Consider the following 23205-nt stretch of genomic DNA (forward strand, 5'->3'; position numbering starts at 1 on the left):
AGTTTAAGTTCATCCCTCCGCGTTCTCCCCACTTTGGCGGCTTGTGGGAGGCCGCAGTGAAGTCCATGAAGACCTTGATGAAGAAAAACTTGGGCAACACTGGGCTAACGTACGAGGAGCTTCAAACGATTCGAGTAGGAGGCAATCTTAAACTCAAGACCAATGGAACCCCTCTCTGAAGACCCAAACGATGGAGAGGCGCTTAGCCCAGCGCACTTGCTGATTGGGTCCTCCTTGATGTCCGTACCGGAGCCTTCAATTGACGAGAGCAGACTATCCTATCTTAGGGCAGCGCGTAACGTGCTTGAAGCAACAGTTCTGGGAGCTATGGAGGCGTGATTATGCCAAATGCCAACATTCAAATTGGCCAAATGGTAATAGTTCACGAGGATAATACACCTCCCCAGGAATGGATCCTTGGTCGCATCGCCAACGCATGTCGGAGCTGATGGACGAGTAAGAGTGGCCGAGATCAAGGTGAAAAATGGAACCATTCGAAGAATCCATTAAAAATCAGTGCATATTAGAGACCGAAACAAGTCGAACGTTTTTTTTCTAATAACTCTGCATTTGGCCAGAGTCCGCACAATGCTGATAAAGAAAATACTTTGGGTGTCTTCTTTATTGCTTGGAGATCTTTTGACTGAACTTGGGGTGACCAGGCGTCCGTATTAATACGGACATGTCCGTATTTTCAGCTCTGTGTCCGTTAGTCCGTATTTTTTGTAAAATGTCCGTATTTTTCGCGTTTTTGACGAAAAAACAGGTTGCACTTGCAACAAGCTTGTGACAATTAACACGGCATAATGTCCGTGTCACCCGATCGCAAACGCTTGAAAACGAATTCAACCAAACGAAAGTGTACATTTACAGAGGAGTTGAGGAAAATTTATTCTCGTAGTTTTAGCGATGGGAAATCTGCATATTTTGCTCATTGCATTGTTTGTAATTGTGAGGTGCAAATAGTATAATCTTGGTTCAATTCAATTGCAAACAAGAAAGGAAGCTAGCTTCGGCAAACCGAAGCTTATATACCCTTGCAGTCATCAAATATGTCGATCAATATGCATAAGGGCTAAGCAACATTGAAACTATGACGATTTTTCTTTTACTTTTCCATATTTTCGACTATTGTTCGTATGGCAGCTATATGATATAGTTGTCCGATTTTGATGAAATTTTATATGCAATTCAAGAGCAGTTAGAAAACTCTATATTCCAAAAACTATACTTGTCTGATGAAAAACAACGATTTTATAGTTTTATTTCCCGTATTTCTATATAGATTTTTCGATCTTTCCTAAGGCCGCTATATGATAACGTTGTCGGATTTTAATGAAATTTTTTTTCGATTCAAGGGTTATTAAAAACCTCCATGTTTTGAAAATCACGCTCTTGGGATTAAAAACAACGATGTTATAATTTTTTTTTCCATTTTTTATATATATATTTTTTGATCTTTTGTATGGCAGCTATATGGTAGAGTTATCCGATTTTGATAAAATTTTATGCAAAATTCAATAGTGGCTAGAAAACGCCATCTAGAAGGAATCAAGTCGATCTGATCAAAAACAACGGCGTTATAATTTTATATTTCAATCTCTTGTAGGGGAGCTATACTATATAGTTGCCCGATCCGGCCCCTTCCGACATATAAACTGCGTGCAATAACTACACACCTTTTGGGAAAGTTTCAGCAAGATAGCTTCAAAACTGAGAGACTAGTTTGGGCAGAAACGGACAGGAGGACAGACGTACAGACGTATTTCGATTCAGATCGTGATGCTGATCAAGAATATACATATATACTTTATGGGGTCTCAGGTGTCTCCTTCACTGCGTTGCAAACTTCTGACTGAAATTATAATACCCTTTGCTCTGCAAGGGTATACAAATATTCCTGTCAACAGTTTCATACATATTTGAAAAAGAACACTGCTTTGTTGAAACAAATCGGGAGTAATGACAAATACGCATAAATCTTGAAGTTCTGAAGAATATACTAAGTATAATTTCAATATAAAACCTATATGTATATCATCCCAACTTCATCAGCTTTTAAGGTACATAGGTACTTTCCAAATACATAACACCTGAAATTATGTGGCGAGAAAAGTGTCTGTATTTTCCACTTCAGCTATCTGGTCACCCTAACTGAACTATCTGCAAGGGGTTCAAAATTTATGACGAGAAAATCTTTTGCATTTTATATTTCTACATCATTACATATTCGCACGAACTGTGTTAAAAGTTATTTATCGGAGTTTAAATATAGCAGTGGAACTTTTTTATGATGCTTTACAAACAATAAAAATCTCTACGGTTGCCAACTTAGGCAAACCAACGTATTTACACCCTTTTGGATTTGTCTCTTATGGTAAAATTATCTACTAGTCTGATTTGTATTTATAGTGGTTTAAACGTATTAACGTTAAGCTTATCGAAAAATTATGTTAATTCTTATAAATAAAATTATGAAGGGTTCAACGTATGTGTTAAAGTGCAGCAAACATTCACCTGAGGAAAATACTTAAATACGCTCTGAAAGAGTATAAATGTGTTATTACATTTATATACACTGACGAGCAAAACTGTAACACGATTTCATTGTTTCAACTTCAAAGGTCTGTAACTTTTTTTCTAATGCACGGATTTTGAAGATCTTAGTCTGGTTTTGTAGGTTATATCATTCACTACTATTAAGTAAAATTCAAAACCATTTGATATCAGTTAAAGAAAATGACGCGCCAAACTGTAAAAAAAGTCAAATGTTACAGTTTTGCACTCTGGTTATTTTTTTAAGAAAAATTTTTATTAATGATTTTTTAATAGTGAGTTCACATCCCCTTGGTCTTTTTTAACTCTTCTATGCGTCTGTGCTTATTTTGGGTATACCATTGTATCATTTCCGGGGGAAAATCATTCCATACGCCCTGCTGCCGCTCTCACAACTCCTTCATTCCACTTGGAGGAACTGCATATTTCGCCAGCTGCGATTTCACATGACTCCACAAGTTTTCCGTTGGATTTATGTCGGGAGATTGTGGTCGTCACTTCATAGATTGAAATTTCTGTTTTGAAATCCAATTTTTTACCAATATGGACGTGTGCTTGGGGTCGTAGTCTTGCTGAAAAACGCATTTTTCGGCAGTGTATATGTACATAAGTAAATGTAATTGGGTGATCGCTATACAATATTTAGCTCGGGGTAATAAAAAATTTTTTTTTTACATTTTTTTTTTTATTTTTTCTGAATGACCATTATGTTGAGAACATTGTGTACAAATTTTGAGTCAATTAAAGTCAAACTAAAGGAGTTACAGCGTTTTAAACAACAGTATTTGGACGTATTTTCACGTATAAAATACTTTGAATCGATTTTGCCGAAGACGTTATTTTGAAAGTCGGTGAACATCAGAACTCAAAATCTACTGAACAGATCCTTTTCAAATTTTTAACACAAATTCTCAGTATAAATACGCAGGTAATAATCAGGAAGAGTTTTTTTTAATGTTTAATTTTTTAAAATTTTTTAAAAATAAATTAACAGCGATTTTTTAAGCCAAAAATAGACAAAAAATAAATTTAAAAAAAACTCTTCCTGATTACCTCGGGAAATTCATTATCTTTACAACGCATATCACATTTTATTTTTAAGATGATCCGTTAACGCCCTATGATGTTCACCGCAAAACAACTTTTTCTTTAGGCGCTTCGAAAGATTAACCGCCACAGGCTTATTCCTTAATATTTTTAAATAATTTTTTTTCTAATACTCTTCAAAAGTTAAACAATAACATGTAATTAAGCTCAATAAAATAAACTTACTCATAGCCAACTCTTGAAGATGTACTCTTATTTTCTGAAACCTATGAGAAAACAACAAAAACCGTTGCAGCGCTAAAAGAGAACATATACAAACAGGATCCAATCAATGCGATCCACACATACACAAAAAAGTTTGCAAAAAGTGGAAGTGATGCCAAATCGTTCAAAAGTAATTTGAAATCGTGCTCTGGTTGTGGACAATCAATCACAGGCCCTTTGGCATTTGACTTTCTACCGCACTTGCGACATTCGGCGTTTCTGAATTTGCATTTCTCTCTTTGGTGAGCAAATAACCGTAAGGTCAAGTCCAACAAGAACGAAGCAAACGAAGTCGAAGTGTTCGAAGCAGTTTACAGTGTCACAGGTCAAGTAAAATGTCAACAAAACAGAAAAGTCATTGATCTCGAAATATTTAATCAAGTAATTTCATTTCAAATGGACTCCGGAGCAACAGCATCCGTGATAAACTCCAATACATACGCGCTGCTGAAGAAGCCAAAATTGCAAAAGTGTTCCCGAGTTTTACATGCGTTTGGACATACACCAATACCATTGCTAGGGGAGCTGCACACTGTCGCAAAGTGCGGGGAGAAAGAGATAGAAGTGGTCTTAATTGTGGCAAATATAGAAACTTCGACCAATCTCTTCGGCATGGATTTATTTAACGTTTTCGGATTCGATATCATGCAAGTATTGAACATTTTTGAGGTGCGTAATGACAAAGTGAAATCTGCAACAAATACAAAGAAGTGTTTGAACCAGCTATGGGGGTTATTACAGACCTCAAAGCCAGCGTATTTCTAAAATCGTCAGCAACGCCAAAGTTTTATAAAAGCCGCATAATTCCGTTCGGTCAGATGGACAAATTTAAAGCTGAAGCAGACAGACTCACACAAGCCGGAATTTGGAAACCAGTCAAGTTCAGCAATTGGGCATCCCCAATTGTGCTCACACCTAAGCCAGATAGCGATATTCGTATTTGTGACGATTTTAAAAAGGCAATCAACGCACAAATCGACGTCGAACAGTATCCATTACCAACAAAATAAGCTCTATTTCACATCATTCGTCATGGAAAGCAGTTTAGCAAGATAGACCTCAAGGGTGCCTATCTTCAGATGGAATTAACAATAACATGTAATTAAGCTCAATAAAATAAACTTACTCATTTTGCCGCAAACAAAAAATTTCGGCTCCCCGGACTCGCACACCCGACACAATAATAGAACTTTCGCCACTCCTAGATGGCGCCAGGTGGCAACCCTACCGCTAGGATAAGTCGATCGAAAACCAGGGGCGTAGCTACCGCCGTATATGCCGTACAGGGGCGGACGCAGAAAAAAATTTTGGGGGGTCCGGTCGAAATATTTTTTCGTTTGGGGGGGGTCCGGTCAAAAAAATTTTTAGTTTATATTGTTGAAAGGCCATGTGCTGTAAGGGAATTTGAAAAAGTCTGCGATTTTGGGGGGGTCCGGACCCCCCAAACACCCCCCTGCGTCCGCCCCTGATGCCGTATCAATTATACGGGGCCCCCGGGCCACGGGGGCCCCAAAGTGTGTAAGAGTGAATATTTAAAATTTGATTTTTATTTGTAAAATGGGTTAATAATGTGATAAATAAATATTTCTTCTCACAATATTTTTTATACCCTTGCAGAGCAAAAGGGTATTATAATTTCAGTCAGAAGTTTGCAACGCAGTGAAGGAGACACCTCAGACCCCATATATATATATGTATATATATATATATGTATATATATTCTTGATCAGCATCACCATCTGAATCGAAATATGTATGTACGTCTGTCCGTCTGTCCGTTTCTGCCCAAACTAGTCTCTCAGTTTTAAAGCTATCTTGCTGAAACTTTCCCAAAAGGTGTGTAGTTATTGCACGCAGTATATAAGTCGGAACGGGCCGGATCGGCCGACTACATCGGATAGCTCCCATACGAGAGAATGAAATAAAAAACGCCTTTGTTTTTTATCAGATCGACTTGATTTCTTCAAGATGGCGTTTTCGAACTGTTATTGAATTCGGATTAAATTTGATCAAAATCGGATAACTCTATCATATAGCTGCCATAGGAGCGATCGAAAAATATATATAGAATTAATGGAAATAAATTGATAACATCGTTGTTTTTTATCCCAAGAGCATGATTTTTTGAATATCAAGTTTTTAAAAACTCTTATATTGAGAAAAAAGTTTCATAAAAATTGGACAACTATATCTTCTAGCTGCCATAGGAAAGATCGAAAAATCTATATAGAAAAAACGGAAATCAAATTGTAACATCGTTGTTTTTCATCAGACAAGCATGCTTTTTGGAATAAAGAGTTTTCTAACGACTCTTGAATACCGAATTAAATTTCATCAAAATCGGACGAGTATATCATATAGCCGTCATTTGAACAATAGTCGAAAATACAGAAAATGATTAGAAAAATCGTCTTAGCTTCGATGTTGTTTAGCCGTTATGTATTTTTTTCGACATATTTGATGACTGCAGGGGTATAAAAGCTTCGGTTTTACGAAGCTAGCTTCCTTTCTTGTTTTCTTTTGTGATCTTTTGAGATCTGTTGAACTGTCAATGACAACAGACGTGTTTTTATATCGCTCCGCCGAGTAACTAAAAATACATCGGAAATATCAGATTTCTATTTCGCGAAATTCGCTCAGGGTACGCGTGGGTACTCCTGCTCATGTTGCCTATATCTAATTGCTAATATAAGTGATATAATACAGTTTTTTCACAAATTTTGCCACGCGCGATAAGCTCAAATAAATGAGCGGCGAGCAAAATAATGAGCGTAGAAGCTCCGTAAACCAAAGAAACGCTTGTTATGCTTATTTCTCAACCCGCGATACCGAAGTAGAGAAAACGTCTACAAAGAGCATCCCGGCCCTACTGACCGTCGAAAGCACGAGAGCCCGCTCTCTATCACCAGCCCTACTCATTCCAACTCCCACATCTTGGAGTTATCAATGCCAGACCCCACCACCACCGGCTTCTATGGGAGACGCACCAACAACAAGCAGTGCTTCAATTTCTACTACCTCAGCAAAATTAACGGCAACAACTAAAGCAACGACCAATATTGCGAAAACGGTGTCAACGGCTCCATCGCAAACTGCAACAGCAACAAAAACCGTAAGCTTTGATAAGCAACAAGCGGTTTCGGCCATACAGACCGGTATGGATCGCTACATCCAGATAAAGCGTAAGCTTAGTCCGCAGAACACGGTTGGTAACAAACCAAAGATCAACCGTACAATCCAAGCCAAGGAAAAAAACAGTATTTCAAACAACAGCAACCGATTTTCCCTTTTAGCAGATGGCGAGACCCAAGCTGAGCCGGAGCAAGTGACCCAAAAGAAACCAAAGCCCCCACCTATTTACATTAGGGAAAAAAGCTCAAACGCCCTGGTCAACAAAATTGTTGCGCTGGTCGGGGACGAAAATTTTCATGTTGTTCCGCTTATTAAAGGGAACATTCACGAAACCAAAGTTCGGACAAAATATGAAGAACACTTCCGAGCTGTTTCCAAATACCTGGAGGAAACGAAAAAGAATTTTTACACCTACCAACTAAAAAGTAGCAAAGGGCTACAGGTAGTACTAAAAGGAATCGAACCCGACGTCGCCCCCTCTGAGATACTAGACGCCCTTAAAGGCAAGGGATTCTCTGCTAAGAATGTTAGCAATATTATTAACAAAAATAAAAAGCCGCAACCACTCTTTAAGGTCGAGCTCGAGCCAGACAGCAAAACCCTAAGGAAAAATGAAGTGCACCCGATCTACAAGCTGCAGTTCTTACTGCACCGGAGGATCACAGTGGAAGAACCACACAAACGGAACGGCCCAGTGCAATGTACAAATTGCCAGGAGTTTGGGCACACCAGGACATACTGCACACTTCGGTCAGTTTGTGTAGTCTGCGGAGACTTCCACAATTCCGCACACTGCCCTGCTAACAAAGAAGATCCCCATACAAAAAAATGTGGGAACTGCGGAGGAAACCATACGGCAAACTACAGAGGCTGTCTGGTCTACAAGGAGCTGAAGAGTCGCATGCGACAAGCGACAGCTACGCGTCAACAAAATACACAAAACGTGTATTTTAAATCAAAAACTACGCCAGACGTATTTTTCGCCAAGGCAGCCAGATCTTCGTTCGGTCCGCTCAGTACCACAAACGGCATCTCCTACGCTGATGCTCTACGAACGGGCATGGAAAAACCACTCCAGCCACACTCAGAAAACGCTAAACAGGTACCACCCCAGCCGCAAAGTAATTTGGAAACTATGATGTTTACCATGCAACAAAGTATGATGGAGTTCATGTCATTTATGAAAGCGACCATGCAAACGTTGGTTCAGAACCAGAATATGGTGATGCAGCTGCTTGTATCACAGCAGTCCAAATAATAAATGACCAATCTAAGAATATCCACGTGGAATGCCAACGGCATTTCACGGCATAAACTGGAAATAGCTCAATTCCTAAATGCAAATCACATCGACGCCATGTTGCTGGTTGAAACTCACCTCACAAGCAAATATAACTTCCATATACGGGGGTATACCTTCTACCGCACAGATCATCCCGATGGTAAAGCCCACGGCGGCACCGGCATCTTAATTAGAGAACGCATCAAACACCATTTTCACCAAAGGTTTGCAACAAATTACTTGCAAGCCACGTCTATAAAAGTGCAGTCAGGAAACGACAACCTTTGCATCGCCGCTGTCTACTGCCCACCTCGCTTTACAATCTCTGAAGGTCAATTCATGGATTTCTACAACTCACTTGGGGACCGTTTCATAGCTGCTGGAGATTACAACGCTAAGCATACGCACTGGGGATCACGCCTCGTTACTCCCAAGGGAAGGCAACTTTATAATGCACTTATAAATGTGAGAAATAAGTTGGACTACGTTTCTCCTGGTAGCCCCACATATTGGCCAGCAGATCCTAGAAAGATCCCAGATCTAATTGATTTCGCGGTTACAAAAAACATCCCACGCAACCTAATAAGCGCCACGGCCCTACCCGATCTCTCATCAGACCACTCTCCATTGTTGATAACCCTTCTTCAAAGCCCAGATATTACGGACTACACCTACAGGCTGACGTCGCACAGAACTGACTGGATGAAATATAGGAAGTACGTCAGTTCCCACATTGAGCTTAACACCCAGCTCAATATCGAAGAGGACATCGACTGCTCTACCGCCGCCCTGGAAGAGGTACTCGTCACAGCAGCCAGGATCTCAACACCACAACGACATGATGTGAAAATAAAGAAGTTCAAAACCAACCTGCAAATCGAACAGCTCGTTCTGGAAAAGAGGCGTCTGCGAAGGGCGTGGCAAACCAGCAGATCGCCATGCTCAAAGCAACGTCTAAATGAAGCCACCCGCAAACTAAACCGGGTTCTGAAGCAAGATGCCGAAAACGCACAACTGAGATATATCGAGAAACTCTCTCCAACAAGTGCAAAGCATCCTTTGTGGAGGGCTCACCCAAATCTAAGCTCTCCGGCTGAAACCGTCTCCCCGATAAGAAATTCTTCAGGTGGCTGGGCGCGCAGCGACACAGACAGAGCCGAAACATTTGCCTCACATCTCAGGGGCGTCTTCCAACCGAATCCCGCCGCAAGTCCTTTCGTTCTACCGGAAATCCAAACTGAAAGCGAATCCACAATACCATCGTTTCGACCGAATGAGATCACCAAAGTCATCCGGAGGCTAAAACCGAAAAAGGCTCCCGGCGATGACCAAATAACTCCAAAAATGATAATTGAACTTCCAAACTGTGCTATTGAGGTCATCTGTAAACTCTTCAATGGGATCATAAGTCTTGGCTACTATCCAAAAAAATGGAAAAAGTCAACAATTATAATGATACCAAAGGCCGGAAAAGATCACACGATTCCGTCCTCTTACAGACCAATAAGTCTTTTATCATGCCTGTCGAAACTGTTCGAAAAATGCCTTCTAACACGCATTTTACCATATATGGGAGATCATAACATTATCCCAGCCCACCAATTTGGCTTCAGAGAAAAACATGGAACTATCGAGCAAGTAAACAGAATAACATCAGAGATTCGCACAGCCTTCGAACATAGAGAATACTGCAGCGCGATATTCCTCGACGTATCCCAAGCATTCGACCGCGTCTGGCTCACCGGTCTTATGCATAAAATTAAAACACACTTTCCCGGGTACACTCACAAATTACTCGAGTCGTATCTCTACAACAGAGTCTTCGCAGTGAGGTGCAACACAACAACATCCGAAAACTATAAAATCGAAGCTGGAGTCCCACAAGGAAGCGCACTTGGACCAACTCTATTCGTCCTCTACACAGCGGATATTCCCACGAGCGAGGGACTACTAACATCCACCTTCGCTGACGATACTGCGATCCTCAGCCGCTCCAGATGCCCAGTCAGTGCAACATCCCAATTAGCCAACCACCTCACGGTAGTAGAGAAGTGGCTATCCGACTGGCGTATCAAAATAAACGAACAGAAGTGTAAGCACGTAACGTTTACTCTCAACAGACAAACATGCCCTCCGATCCACTTGAATAGCACAATGATCCCCCAAGTCAACGAAGTAACGTATCTCGGCGTCCACCTCGACAGACGTCTAACATGGCGTAGACACATCGAATGCAAGAAACTACATTTAAAACTAAAAGCCAGCAGCCTCCACTGGATTATAAACGCCCGATCGCCCATGTGTCTGGACTACAAGGTACTGCTCTACAACTCCACTCTTAAACCAATCTGGACGTATGGCTCCCAGCTCTGGGGAAACGCGAGCAAAACTAACATAGACATCATACAGCGCGCTCAAGCAAAGATCCTGAGAACTATCACTGGGGCACCATGGTATATTCGAAACGAAAACATCCACAGGGACCTTGGCATTCTCGCAGTAAAAGATGAAATAGAAAAGCAAAAAGCCTCATACAAGGAAAAACTCTCAGCACACCCAAATCCTCTTGCAAGGGATCTGACTCGGGTTTCCAGAAGAACCCGCCTGCAACGTAACGACCTTCCAACCCAGCCATAATTTGTCAGGGCCATTTTTTACTGTTCCAGTCTATATGACTGATAGTTAGGTTATAGTATAAGATTTGATACACTTATTGTTAGTCTCGTAAGGAGAAGATTCAATAAATAGAGCAAAGCTAAAAAAAAAAAAAAAAAATCTTTACCTGCATATAAGGGCCTCCAAAAATTTTTTATACGGGGCCCCGACAAGGCACGCTACGCCACTGTCGAAAACCAAAGAATTAATGAATCCTCTACAAAAATTGTAGAGGCCCTATGCTCCCGGGTGGAGTGAAGAAGGTAAATTTATAAACAATCGGCGAAAATATAGCAACTTAATAGAAAAATCGACATAGCTTTGATGTTGTTTAGCCGTTTTGTATTTTGCTCAATATATTTGTTGACTCCAAAGGTTTCGGATTGTCGAAACTAGCTTCCTTTCTTGTTTTTATTAAATTTCCACATTTTCACCAGTGCTCCTTTAACAGCTATGTATGTGATATGTATATTCATCCAATTTATTTCGAAATTCAAGAGTCGGTTAAACAACGAAGATTTTTTTTTGTACTATTATTTTAATTTAATTTTCGATCTTTCCTTCCTAGGGGAGCTATTTGGTATATTGGTCTAAGTATTATACATTTTTGTTGCTTAATTTAATCATAGTTAAAAAACTCGATATTCCAAAAATCAGGCTTTTCCAGGGGCGGTCCGAACCCCCCCGAACCTCAGACTTTTTCAAAACCCCTTTCAGCATACGGTCTTTCAACCATATAAACTAAAAATATTTTTGATATTTTTCACAAAGCAGTTGTTAAGACAAAAATATTTTCCTTTTGCAATAAAATTTAAAAAAATTCGATTTCAGCTCAACTCTTCGAAACCCGTAAATTTTTTTATGAAATGCAAAGTGAATAATGAAACGAATTGGATCAGGGCGCCTAAAATCAGTGCCATGGTTGGTATTTTGGTAATTTGTTTGAAAAATTTTTTTAACAAAAACACCTCCTAAGAAGTTCACAAGAAACACTCTCACAGTTGGAACTTCCGTCTAAAAAGGTATTTTGTTTAATTTCTTCGATTGCTCCTATGAAAGCTGTATGATATACATAATCTTAATTTTTTAAGTAATTTTTTTCCTTGTCCAAGAGGCCTTAGAGTAATAAAAACTCCAAAATATATACTTGTCTTTTCGGTTTTTTGGTAGAGGTTTGAACCCCTAAAACCCCTCCCGTAAATCCGCCACTGATTACTACTATGTTGATGTAAAAATATAAAATGCAAATGATTTTCTCGTCATGAATTTTTAACTCGTCGCTCAGTTTTAAATATGTTTCCCTGTTTCGAGATGTCGAGCTTTAAATATGTTTAGTACTTATACTAAACTTTTGGTAAAGTTTCAGGGGAATATAGTATAAGTATAAGTACTAAACTGAACGACGAGTTAAAAATTCATGACGAGAAAAACCTTTTGCATTTTATATTATATCTTTACATCGTTACATATTCACACATTCATATTTTTGCACGCGCTGTGTTTATACATACCGTATCAGAAATATTAAAACCGTTGTTAATCGGCTGTTAGTTTTTTTTATCATACGGTAATTTTAATAAAGTAAATATATTGTATTTTTTAAAAGAAGCTAAATTCTTAATTTACACAATTGTCGTTTTCATAAAAAGTTATTTATCGGAGTTTAAGTGTAGCAGTCGAACTTTTTTATGATGCTTTACAAACAATAAAAATCTCAACGGTTGCCAACTTACGCAAGCCGACGTATTTCCACCCTTTCTGAATTGTCTCTAATGGTAAAAATATCTACTAGTCTGATTTGCCTTTTTAATGGTTTAAACGTATTAACGTTAAGCTTGTCGAATGAAGGGTTAAACGTATGTATGTGTTAAAGCGCAGCCAACATTCAGCTGGGCTAAATATATAAATGCGATCTGAAAGAGTATAAATGTGTTATTATATATATATAGGTAAATGTAATTGGGATGGTCGCAATACAATATTTAGCTCGGGGAATATATATATGTAGGTATAGTAAAATTGTTTATTATTTAAATGGGGGAGATTTTAGTTACAGGGGCTCCAAGATTTGAGGATATATTTTTAATTGGCCCAAAATAAACACTTTTTAAAATTTTTTTAAATTTTACGGTATCTCGCACCGTTTACGAGATGTTGAGCCTTAAATGTTGGGCAGATAACGGGCGAAATAAATATGCCAATTACTTATTGCACATCTTTTTTCGCGAAAGACCGCCGAAGACGGACACTTAAGTTTATTTTTTCAGTTATTAGTTTAGTTTTTTTTTTAGAAAAATTACTTCGAATAAAGTATTTTAGCTCGGGCGCGCCCACTTTATGCAAAAAATTTCCAGCAATTTTTCTAAAAAAAATATTTTCCAGGAATTAAAAAAAAATGTTTTTCAGTAATTTTTCTAAAAAGAATTTCCGGTAATTTTTTCTCCCGTTGCCGCACTATAATCCGACTTTTAAGCCTTGATATCTCGTAAACGGTGCGAGATATCGAAAATTTTCCAAGAAAGGAAGCTAGCTTCGGCAAGCCGAAGCTTATATACCCTTGCAGTCATCAAATATTTCGAACAGAATACACAAAGGCTAAACAACATCGAAGCAACGCAACTTTTCTATTAATTTTTCATATTTTTGACTATTGTTCATATGGCAGCTATATAATATAGTCTTCCGATTTTGATGAAATTTTATTTGGTTTTCAAGAGTCGTTAGAAAACTCTATATTCCAAAAATCATGACTTCCTGATGAGAAATAACGATGTTATCATTTTATTTCCGTTAATTATATATAGATTTTTCGATCTTTCCTATGGTAGCTATATGATATAGTTGTCCGATTTTTATGAAATTTTTTTATGAACCAAGGCTAGTTAAAAAACTTGATACTCAAAAAATCTAAGTCGTGTGATGAAAAACAATGACGTTATCAATTAATTTCCATTAATTCTATATATATTTTTTGATCTCTCCTATGGCAGCTATGTGATAGAGTTATCCGATTTCGATCAAATTTAACCCGAAATTCAATAGTAACTAGAAAACGCCATGTGGAAGAAATCAAGTCGATCTGATCAAAAACAACGGCGTTAGAATTTTGTATTTCAATCTCTTGTATGGGAGCTATCCTATATAGTCGCCCGATCCGGCCCGTTCCGACTTATATACTGCGTGCAATAACTACACACCTTTTGGGAAAGTTTCAGCAAGATAGCTTTAAAACTGAGAGACTAGTTTGGGCAGAAACGGACAGGAGGACAGACGGACAGACGGACAGACGTACAGACGTATTTCGATTCAGATGGTGATGCTGATCAAGAATATATATACCTTATGGGGTCTAAGGTGTCGACTTCACTGCTTTGCAAACATCTGGTCAAAATTATAATACTCTGCAAGGGTATAAAAATATGTCCTCAAAAATAATTATAGGACAAGAAAATTAATAAGAACAATAACTACAATTATTATGGTTACGTAAAGTATGGTATTGTCATTGTGTTCCACCATTTTTATCTTAGTTACATTAACCGATAAATACAATGATCTTAAGTCAAATTCTGGACTTAACGAATTTTCGCTTAATTTAACATTTCCAATTTTAACTCTACATTGTTTTATTCTAATAATTTTGCTTCCATTAATTTTTATTTCGCCATTTAATTCAGTTAGATTCCATGTAAGTATAATATTTGGTTCAACGTATTGAATCATTTCTTTTGAGGGTGTTGGTATAAAATTACAAATTGGGTTCTTTTTATTAACTTTTCTATTATCTTGATTATAAATTTTATTCTCATCTTCAAAATGATTTTGTGTTTAATAGGGATATGTGAAATAAGTAGTGGTTCGATATTTTGGTGGTTCATCGAATGGCTGTTAATGCTTCCTAGTTTGTCATAATTGAGCATTTTTGGGTTAAAAACTCCCAGTCGTGAAAGTTGCATGCCCATTTCTATGTTTTCAATGTTATTTTATTTTATTATTATTATTATTAGTTGGCACTACAACCCGATTCGGGTTTTGGCCGACCGCAGCGTCTCCCTCCAGGCGCCTCTGCTCCTCGCGCGCCTCCTCCAATCGGAAATTCCCGGTGCAGTCAGGTTCTCCTCCACTTGGTCCTTCCATCGGAGCTTTGGTCGTCCCCTTCGTCGTCGCCCGTAGTGGACCCTCGCTTCAAACACTTTCTGGGCTGGAGATTCTTTATCCATACGCACAACGTGGCCGAGCCATCGCAGACGTTGTATCGTGATGCGCAGGACCACGTCCATGTCGTCGTACAACTCGTACAGCTCGTGGTTCATCCGAATGCGAAAGTCGTCCTCGATCCGCACGGGTCACTCTAAGCGCTGCTGCATCCGTCTATGACATCACTTATGCTTCTGCGCCAAATAAGAGCACGGGTAGGATAAATGTCTTGTTGAGTGTTAATTTTGTTCGGCGAGAGAGGACTCTATTGCACATTTGCTTACTGAGACCAAAGTAGAACCTATTGGTAAGTGTAATTCTTCGCTTAATTTTCGGTGTTAATGGTAGTGCCAAGGTACATGAACTCCTTGACCACTTCGAAGGTATAGCTATCCGCTACCACTAGGCGCCGCGCCTACCTGCTTGTCGACAGCATATACTTTGTCTTGCCTTCGTTGCACACCGGCTTTCCGCAGAACCCCTTCCATCACGAAATTGAAGAGTTCGCACGACAGGGGGTCACCTTGTCTGAAACCTTGAACGGTATTAAAAGGATCGGAGAGGTTCGTTCCTACCTTGACAGAGCTGATGGTGCTGCTCAATGTCATTCTGCAAAGATGTATAAGCTTTGCAGGAATACCAAACTCAGACATGGTGGCATATGCGCTTCCCTCGTCGGGCTATCGAACGCAGTTTTGTAATCGACAACGAGATGATGTGTGTAAATTTTATTTTCGTGGGTTTTTACCAGGATTTGGCATAATGTGAAGATTTGCTCTATGGTGGACTTACCAGGTCTAATCAGTGTGCTGGTATACGGCTTCAGTCGTTCACATATAACGCTCGATAGTACCTTGTATGAGATGGCAATCAGGCTGATTCCCCGGTAGTTGGCGCATATCGTCGGGTCGCCTTTTTTCAGTAGAGGACAAAGGACACTGAGTTTCCAATCGTTAAGCATGCTTTCTTTTAACCATATTTTGCACAAGAGCTGATGCATGCACCTTATCAGCTCTTCGCCGCTGGCCTTAAACAACTCTGCATGCAATCCATCAGCACCGGCTGCCTTGTTGTTTTTGAGCCGAATTGTAAGGAGTTGTAAAACTCCTCACAATTTCGAGTGCAGGGGAGCTGCATAGCAACAGCGGGAGGCGCTGTATGCAGAGGAAAAAGGGATTTAATGCTGCGGTGAGTCTGCAGACTTTGGACCCAACAATAGCGAGTCTGCGGACTTCGGACCCGCGCAAAGAGGAGAGACCGTGAATTAACGGTACCGCGGCGGACTTTGTACCCGTTATAACGGTGAAGTTCTGGACTTTGTACCCGTTATTACGGTGAAGTTGGCGGACTTTGGACCAGGACAAAGAGGAGAGACCGTGAACTAGCGGGACTTGTCCTGCACTTTGGACCCGATCGGCAAGGCAGAGGACGCACGACAGGCGTGCCGCCACAGAAGTCGACGTGGGAGCCACTACCGGCGGCATCGAGGGAGATCGAGTCGTCAGCGAGCAGAGCCTGAAATCGAATATCCAATTATAAAGCCAAGGGATAATAAACCCGTCATATATTATATATTCTAAAATCTAACCTAACTTCTGCGTTCTTCTTTGGTTTCGGGGTCACGCAACAATAAATTTGATGGGACGAACACATAAACTCAAATGAGCTAGTCGCACGTTTACGTAGCGAGCGAAGATAAAAAAAGCAGTTCGTTACAGAATAACAGAAACTTGGACCTCGTCATGGCTAGGTAGTGGTATATCCACATTGTCGTCGATTGGTAGTATCGGGCTTCTTCCCCCAATGGCGAGATTGGTGCCGTCATCGCCTGCTAGCAGCTTGGAGAAATGCTCCCTGCATAAACTCAGCGTGCACTGCGTATCCGTAACCAGATTTCCACTTTAATCCCGACAGTTAGATGCTCCGGTCTTGAAACCTTGTGCCACACTGTTTACTTGTTGGTAGAATTTTCGAACATCATACCTGTCTTGCTCCCGTTTTTCCGTCTAAAAAGTCGCCCCTTCCTTTTCTCCCTGTAAAGTTCTCACGTAGATTGCGTTGCCCCAGACTGCAGCGTTTTTCTGTGGGCGGTGTTTTTTCCGCAGCTGCGACGCGACACTCCTCGTCATACCATTGGTTCCGTGTGGGTGGGCGCTTGAACCCAATGGCTGTTTCAGCAGCAGCTCGCATGGAGTGCGATATGTCCGTCCGGAGTCCGCCGGCGTCAAAAGGGAGAGGGATAGGTTAGTATGGCAGTTCCGAGAGGTGAGTGGAGTAGGCTATTGTTGTCCATTGTGATCTCAGCCTGCGACGTCATCGTACCTCTGACGCAGATTGTAGCCAGCCGTGCACTCACTGCACAGTGGTTGCGCCCATAGGCCAAAAATAAAAAAAGTCATAACAACAAAAATGTACGAAAAGTAAACAAATCGTTTCTAAATTGTCCAAACTTCTTGATGGCAAACTTTATTTTTCTGTAAAACTAACGGTTCTTTTTAAAAATAGAATTAAAGTTGTAAGAAGGTGTTCATTTGCACAGCGCAGCTTGCGCGCATCGCGAACATTTCATAGCAAAACCGAACTTTGAAGAGGTCAGTTCATTTTTTACGTGTCCAAATTTAAAATATTTTTAATGGATTTTGAAGTTGAAGGTATTTTCTAAAATTTGAGATATTATAAAAAAACGTGCTTGCTAAACTGTTCTTGTTATATAAATTTGAAATAATACATGTTTTTTGTCTATATTGTAACGAACTGTTTTGTTACTTTTATGCTCGCTACTTAATTGTGCGGCTAGCTCAGTATTGTTTGTTTGTTCGTCCCACCAAATTTATTTGTTGTGATTGCCCCACCCGTGAATGAGAAGACAACTGTTGATTTCTCGACTTTAAACTTGTTTATTGACTTCCCAAAACTGACAAGTTAATATACTCTGCTGCTCGCCTCGATATGCTGCTCTCGATGCTCTCGGTTACGTTTCCCTCGATGTCGCCTCCTGGGTTGAATCCCTCTCCTGTGTTCCCGCTCGAACGCTGCCGTCGATGTCGGGTACCTCACGCAATGGAGTCGGACTATCTGGGCTCCACCCTAGTCCCTACTACTCCGTGCTGGGGCTGTTCAATCCCTGGGTCTCGGGGTTTCGCTGCTCCAGGACTCTGGCAGACACAGCAGGGTTCTCGGCGTGCACGCCTTTAACACCCGTGCCGTTCAACTGCGCGTCCTTCGCGGCTTGTCGCACCAGAATACAACTCTCGCCACGAGACGGACCAAGCGTACGCCGGATCACGGTCTGGTAGTCTCTACAGTATGCGTCTGGTTCTTGACTCTGCCCCACCGAGGACACGTTTAATCGATTAAGGACTCGTATGTGTAGACTTGGTCAGGACCCGCCGGGCAATACGCCAGGCTCAATGTCACTAACCAGGGGTCGTCACAGGCGTCTAGATCGATTCGTGTGCTGCCCACAGGACCTCAGCTACCTGTGTCTCAATTCGGAGACTTGCAACTTCAAGTCCCGAACGTCTCGACGTAGCGATCTTGCTCCCTGTAGACTGCTTGCTTGGGATCCTTGCGTCCTTCGTCCGCGCCGTTGATCCTTTCTCCTCTTGTCCTTCTCGTCCTTGTTTGGCTCCTTGAGGATATCCTTGCTGATATCCTGGCTTGTATCCTTGCTTTATCCTTGCTCGTATCCTTGATTGTACTCTCGCCGTTTGTGTGTACTCGTGGTTTGCTTTTCCTTGACTGATCCCGGCTGAACTGCGGGCCCCGCTTATATAGGGCCCCCTGGTCCCGTTAGTTCTCGGCGTCTCCTTTTCATCCGGGTCCAAGGTCCAGCGGCGATCCCGTTACTTCTTCGATTCGATCGCGTGACCGGGTCCAAGGTCCACCGCGATCCCGTTGCTTCTTTGATTGGATCGCGTGACCGGGTCCAAGGTCCACCGCGGCCACGCTATCCTTTTATCCAGCCCGTGATTATTTGTGGGGAGTTATCCAACTCCTCACATTCCCCCTTACTTCGGAAAGGAAAACGAAGCTCGTATCTCCGCTCCGGCTGTCTCCTCCTGACTCCTTCGTCGTCGATGCATCCCTCGTAGACGTTTTCCCCACAGACTCTTCCCTCGTCGGCGTATACGTTTCCCCATAGACGTTTCCCTCGTAGATGTTACCCTCGTAGACGTTTTCCTCGTAGACTCTCCCCTCGTAGATTTTCCCCTCGTAGACGTTCCCCTCGTAGACGTAAACGTTTCCCTCGTAGACGTTTCCCCTCGTAGACGTAGACATTTCCCTCGTAGACGTTTCCCTAGTAGACGTTCCCCTGGTAGACGTTCCCCTCGCAGACGTTTCTCCCCGTAGACGTTTCCCTCGTAGACATTTCCCTCGTAGACGTAGACGTTTTCGTTTCCCTCGTAGACGTTTCCGTTTCCCTCGTAGACGTTTTCGTTTCCCTCGCAGATTTGAATTTTCGCGCCTTCCCGACTAACCTCTGCAGATTCGAATTTTCGCGCCTTCCCGAATATCCTCCGCAGATTTGAATTTTCGCGCCTTCCCGACTATCCTCTGGTCACACTGTCAGCTGATTGATCTGTTTCCAGCTGCACAAATCAAGTGCAGGGTTGCCACCTGATCGGGGTGGATTAGTGCAGTGTTGCCCAACGCATACCGATATTTCCAATTGTGCTCCCATCGATTGCCCTTCTAGTGCAAACCGATCGCGCCTTATCTAGGCGCCCCCCATCCCCAATATGCAATGAATATGCAAATTCGGCCAGTTGTTGTTTTTCACGTTATTTTCTTTCGACTCCACTTCTTCTGGATCCAGCTCGCAGCCATGCCCTTTCTTGCCCTTGACAACGGGTCAATGCCCTCCTTGCCCACGGGTCAATGCCCTCCTTGACGACTTCGGTGCCCTCCTTCGGAATTCGGTCGGTGGCTGGTTTGTTTATTCGTAAGTGGGCCAACATTTTCCTTTCACATACTGATTTTCCCTTTTTTTTTATTTCAGATCGTTGAACTCATGGGCAATTTTAAAAATTTTTTTCCTTTTCCTTTTTTTTTCAAATTCCAATACGCCCCTTTTTTTTCCTTAAATCCAATTAGTTCCTTTCCTTTTATGTTTTTTTTGTTCATAGTGCGCTCGGCTGTATCGTTTGTCTCGTACGGTACAGCTTCTATTTCCTGTGCTGTACCGTCTCTCCCCTCACTTCGGGAAAAAACAAATATGGATTTCCGATCAGCCGAATCCGGCGCTAGCCTGATGATAAGTCTGTCGGCTGCTCCTGGCTAGGTGTTTCCTCTGTCGGCATATAACTCCTGTGTATCATGTGATCCTTAATCTCCAATCGGCCTGGGCTGAATCTTACAGACTTTGGCATCTGCCCGACGCTAAAACCGTGTTTGCGGTTGACTTTGGCATTTGTCCGACGCTAAGATGATCCTGATGGCGTAGCCTTACAGACTCTGACTTATGCCTGACGCTGAAACCGTGTATGCGGTTGACTTTGGCATTCGTCCGACGCTAAGATGATCCTGATGGCGTAGCCTTACAGACTCTGACTTATGCCCGACGCTGAAACCGTGTATGCGGTTGACTTTGGCATTCGTCCGACGCTAAGACTACCTTCCTCCCACTCCGCTTCCTTTCTGCGTATTTTTTTTTTTTTTGTGTATTTCTTAGTTTTGACTGGAACGCGCCGCCTTCTTGTCCGGTCCGGCGTCTTCTTCCTGTTGTTGTTGTTTAAGCCCGCTTATGTGCATTGTTCGCTCCTTTTGTGTTTTCTGGTGGCGTATTTTGCAGATCACTGGCGATGTGAAGTCCATGACCTGGTACGGCCCGTCGTATCTCGGTGCCAGCTTTGCAGCGAAGCCTTCGACAGCCTTAGATAAATGATGTTCTCGGGCCCACACTATGTCTCCCACCTTGGGCTTCCATTCTCTCCGCCTCAGGTTGTAGTGCCTACTCTGGTCCTGGGCAGCCTTCTCCAAATTCCGCCGCACGACTTCGAACAACTCCCGCAGCTTCTTTGCATTCTCTTCTGGCGTTTCTGCTGCCTTCCCTGTCCCTATGGTTTCTCTGTCGTACAGGCTGTCTGGTAGACGTGGCTCCCGCCCTTGCGTGAGAAATGCTGGGGAGTAGCCCGTCGAGTCTGACACGCTCGAGTTGACTGCTAGCATAATTTCCGGCCATTTTTCGTCCCAGCATCTTTGGTCCTGCCCCGTGAACTGTGCTATCATAGTTTTCACCGTTCTGTTCGCCCGTTCTGTGGGGTTCTCTTGCGGCGTATAGGGTGCTGTGAATTGTTGCCTAACACCCATTTCTTCTAAGAACTTTTTGAAAGCCTTACTTGTGAACTGCACTCCGTTGTCCGTTATCAGCACCTTTGGCACTCCGTACCTGGCTATTATTCTTTCTCTAAATGCCTTTTTTAACGAATCTGCTGTCGCGCTGCGCAGCGGTACGAGTTCCGTCCACTTGGAGAACCTGTCGATCAGCACCAGCACCATTTGATTTCCGTGCTTTGATCTTGGTAGCGGTCCCACAAAGTCAGCACACACTGTAGCCCAAGGTTCCTCCGGGACCTGTGTTAGCATTTTCCCTGCAGCCTGTAGTTGATTTGGCTTATACTTTAGGCATGTTTCACATTTTCGCACGTGATTCCTGGCGTCTCTATGCATGCCTGGCCAGTAGTATCGGGCTGCTAGGCGTGCTATTGTTCTCCGAGTGCCCGTATGTCCGGCTGCTGGTGCATCATGGTTTTCCCGTAGCACTGACTCTCGTTTGTTGAGCGGCACACACAGCTTCCAGGCTACTACATCCTCGTTGCCAGCTCGATGTGGTATGTGTCTGTACAGGGATTCGCCTTCCACCACGTAGTCTGGGAATTTTTGTGGATGGGTTTTCAGCTTTTTGCGCATGTCCTCCGTCCAGTCTCCACTGTCCGCCGCTCCCGCCTTAGCTATTCTCACCGTTTCTTGTAATGGTTGTCGGGATAGAGCATCAGCTACCACGTTCAGCTGGCCTTTCCGATAGCTGACCTCAAAGTCGTATTGCTGCAATTCTAGGGCCCACCTTGCTATCCTTCCGGAGGGGCTCTCTATGCTGTTTAGCCACTTCAATGCCATGTGATCGGTCACCACCTTAAAGTGGTAACCCTCAAGGTATGGCTTCAGCTTTCGTATGGCCCAGACGATGGCTAAACACTCCTTTTCCGTGGTGGAGTAGTTCTTCTCTGCTCCGTTCAGGGTTCTGCTTGAATAGGATATAACCTTCTCGCCGTCGTCTGTCTCTTGTGTCAGGATCGCCCCTATTCCGTAGTCACTCGCGTCTGTCTGTAGAGTGAATGGCTTCCCAAAATCTGGGCATGCCAACACCGGATCCGCCACCAATCTCCTCTTTAATTCTTCGAATGCTTCTTGATGTTCCTGTGTCCACATCCATTTTGTGCCTTTTCGGAGCAGGTTGTTTAGTGGATTCACTATTCTCGCGAAATCTGGCACGAACCGACGGTACCACGAAGCCACTCCCAAATACTGCCTTAATTCTTTGGTTGTTGCTGGCGGTTTTAGCTCGGCTATGGCAGCTACTTTTTCGGGGTCTGTCCCTATCCCTTGGCTTGTTACTCGGTGTCCTAGGTACAGCAACTCTTGCCTGAAGAACTGGCATTTCTCCGGATTTATTCTTAGGTTTGCTTCCCTCAGTCGTTTGAACACTTCTCGTAGATTTTTCTTGTGCTCATCCAACGTCCTGCCGATCACGATGATGTCGTCCTGGTATGCGAATGCGTGAGGTGACATTTCTGGCCCGATCACCTGATCCAACGCCCTTTGAAAGGTTGCCGATGCTGAGTGTAATCCGAAAGGCATCACTTTCCACTGGAAGAGTCCTTTGCCGGGTACCGTGAACGCCGTGAATTTTTTACTCGACTCTTCCAACGGGATCTGCCAATAGCCGTCCTTCAGATCTAGACTGCTGATGAACTTGGCCTCCCGGAGTTGGTCTAAAATGTAGTTTATGCGCGGCATTGGGTATGCGTCTTTGATGGACTTCGCGTTTATTTGTCGGAAGTCGACACATA

The 23205-nt window shown here is 42.4% G+C and overlaps 1 protein-coding gene across 1 annotated transcript in view; it reads right to left on the reverse strand.

Moving 5' to 3' along the window:
• Nucleotides 1–12736, reverse strand: part of LOC122320325 (synaptic vesicle glycoprotein 2A-like) — a 641446-nt gene extending 628710 nt beyond the window's left edge. Inside the window, exon 1 of the mRNA XM_043208507.1 lies at nucleotides 12448–12736. The gene's annotated coding sequence lies outside the window, so the exon portion shown is untranslated. The remainder of the gene's footprint in view (nucleotides 1–12447) is intronic.
• Between the last annotated feature and the right edge of the window lie 10469 nt (nucleotides 12737–23205).

The sequence above is a fragment of the Drosophila ficusphila genome, unplaced genomic scaffold, assembly GCF_018152265.1.
Source record: "Drosophila ficusphila isolate 14025-0441.05 unplaced genomic scaffold, ASM1815226v1 contig_470, whole genome shotgun sequence".
Lineage (NCBI taxonomy): Eukaryota > Metazoa > Arthropoda > Insecta > Diptera > Drosophilidae > Drosophila > Drosophila ficusphila.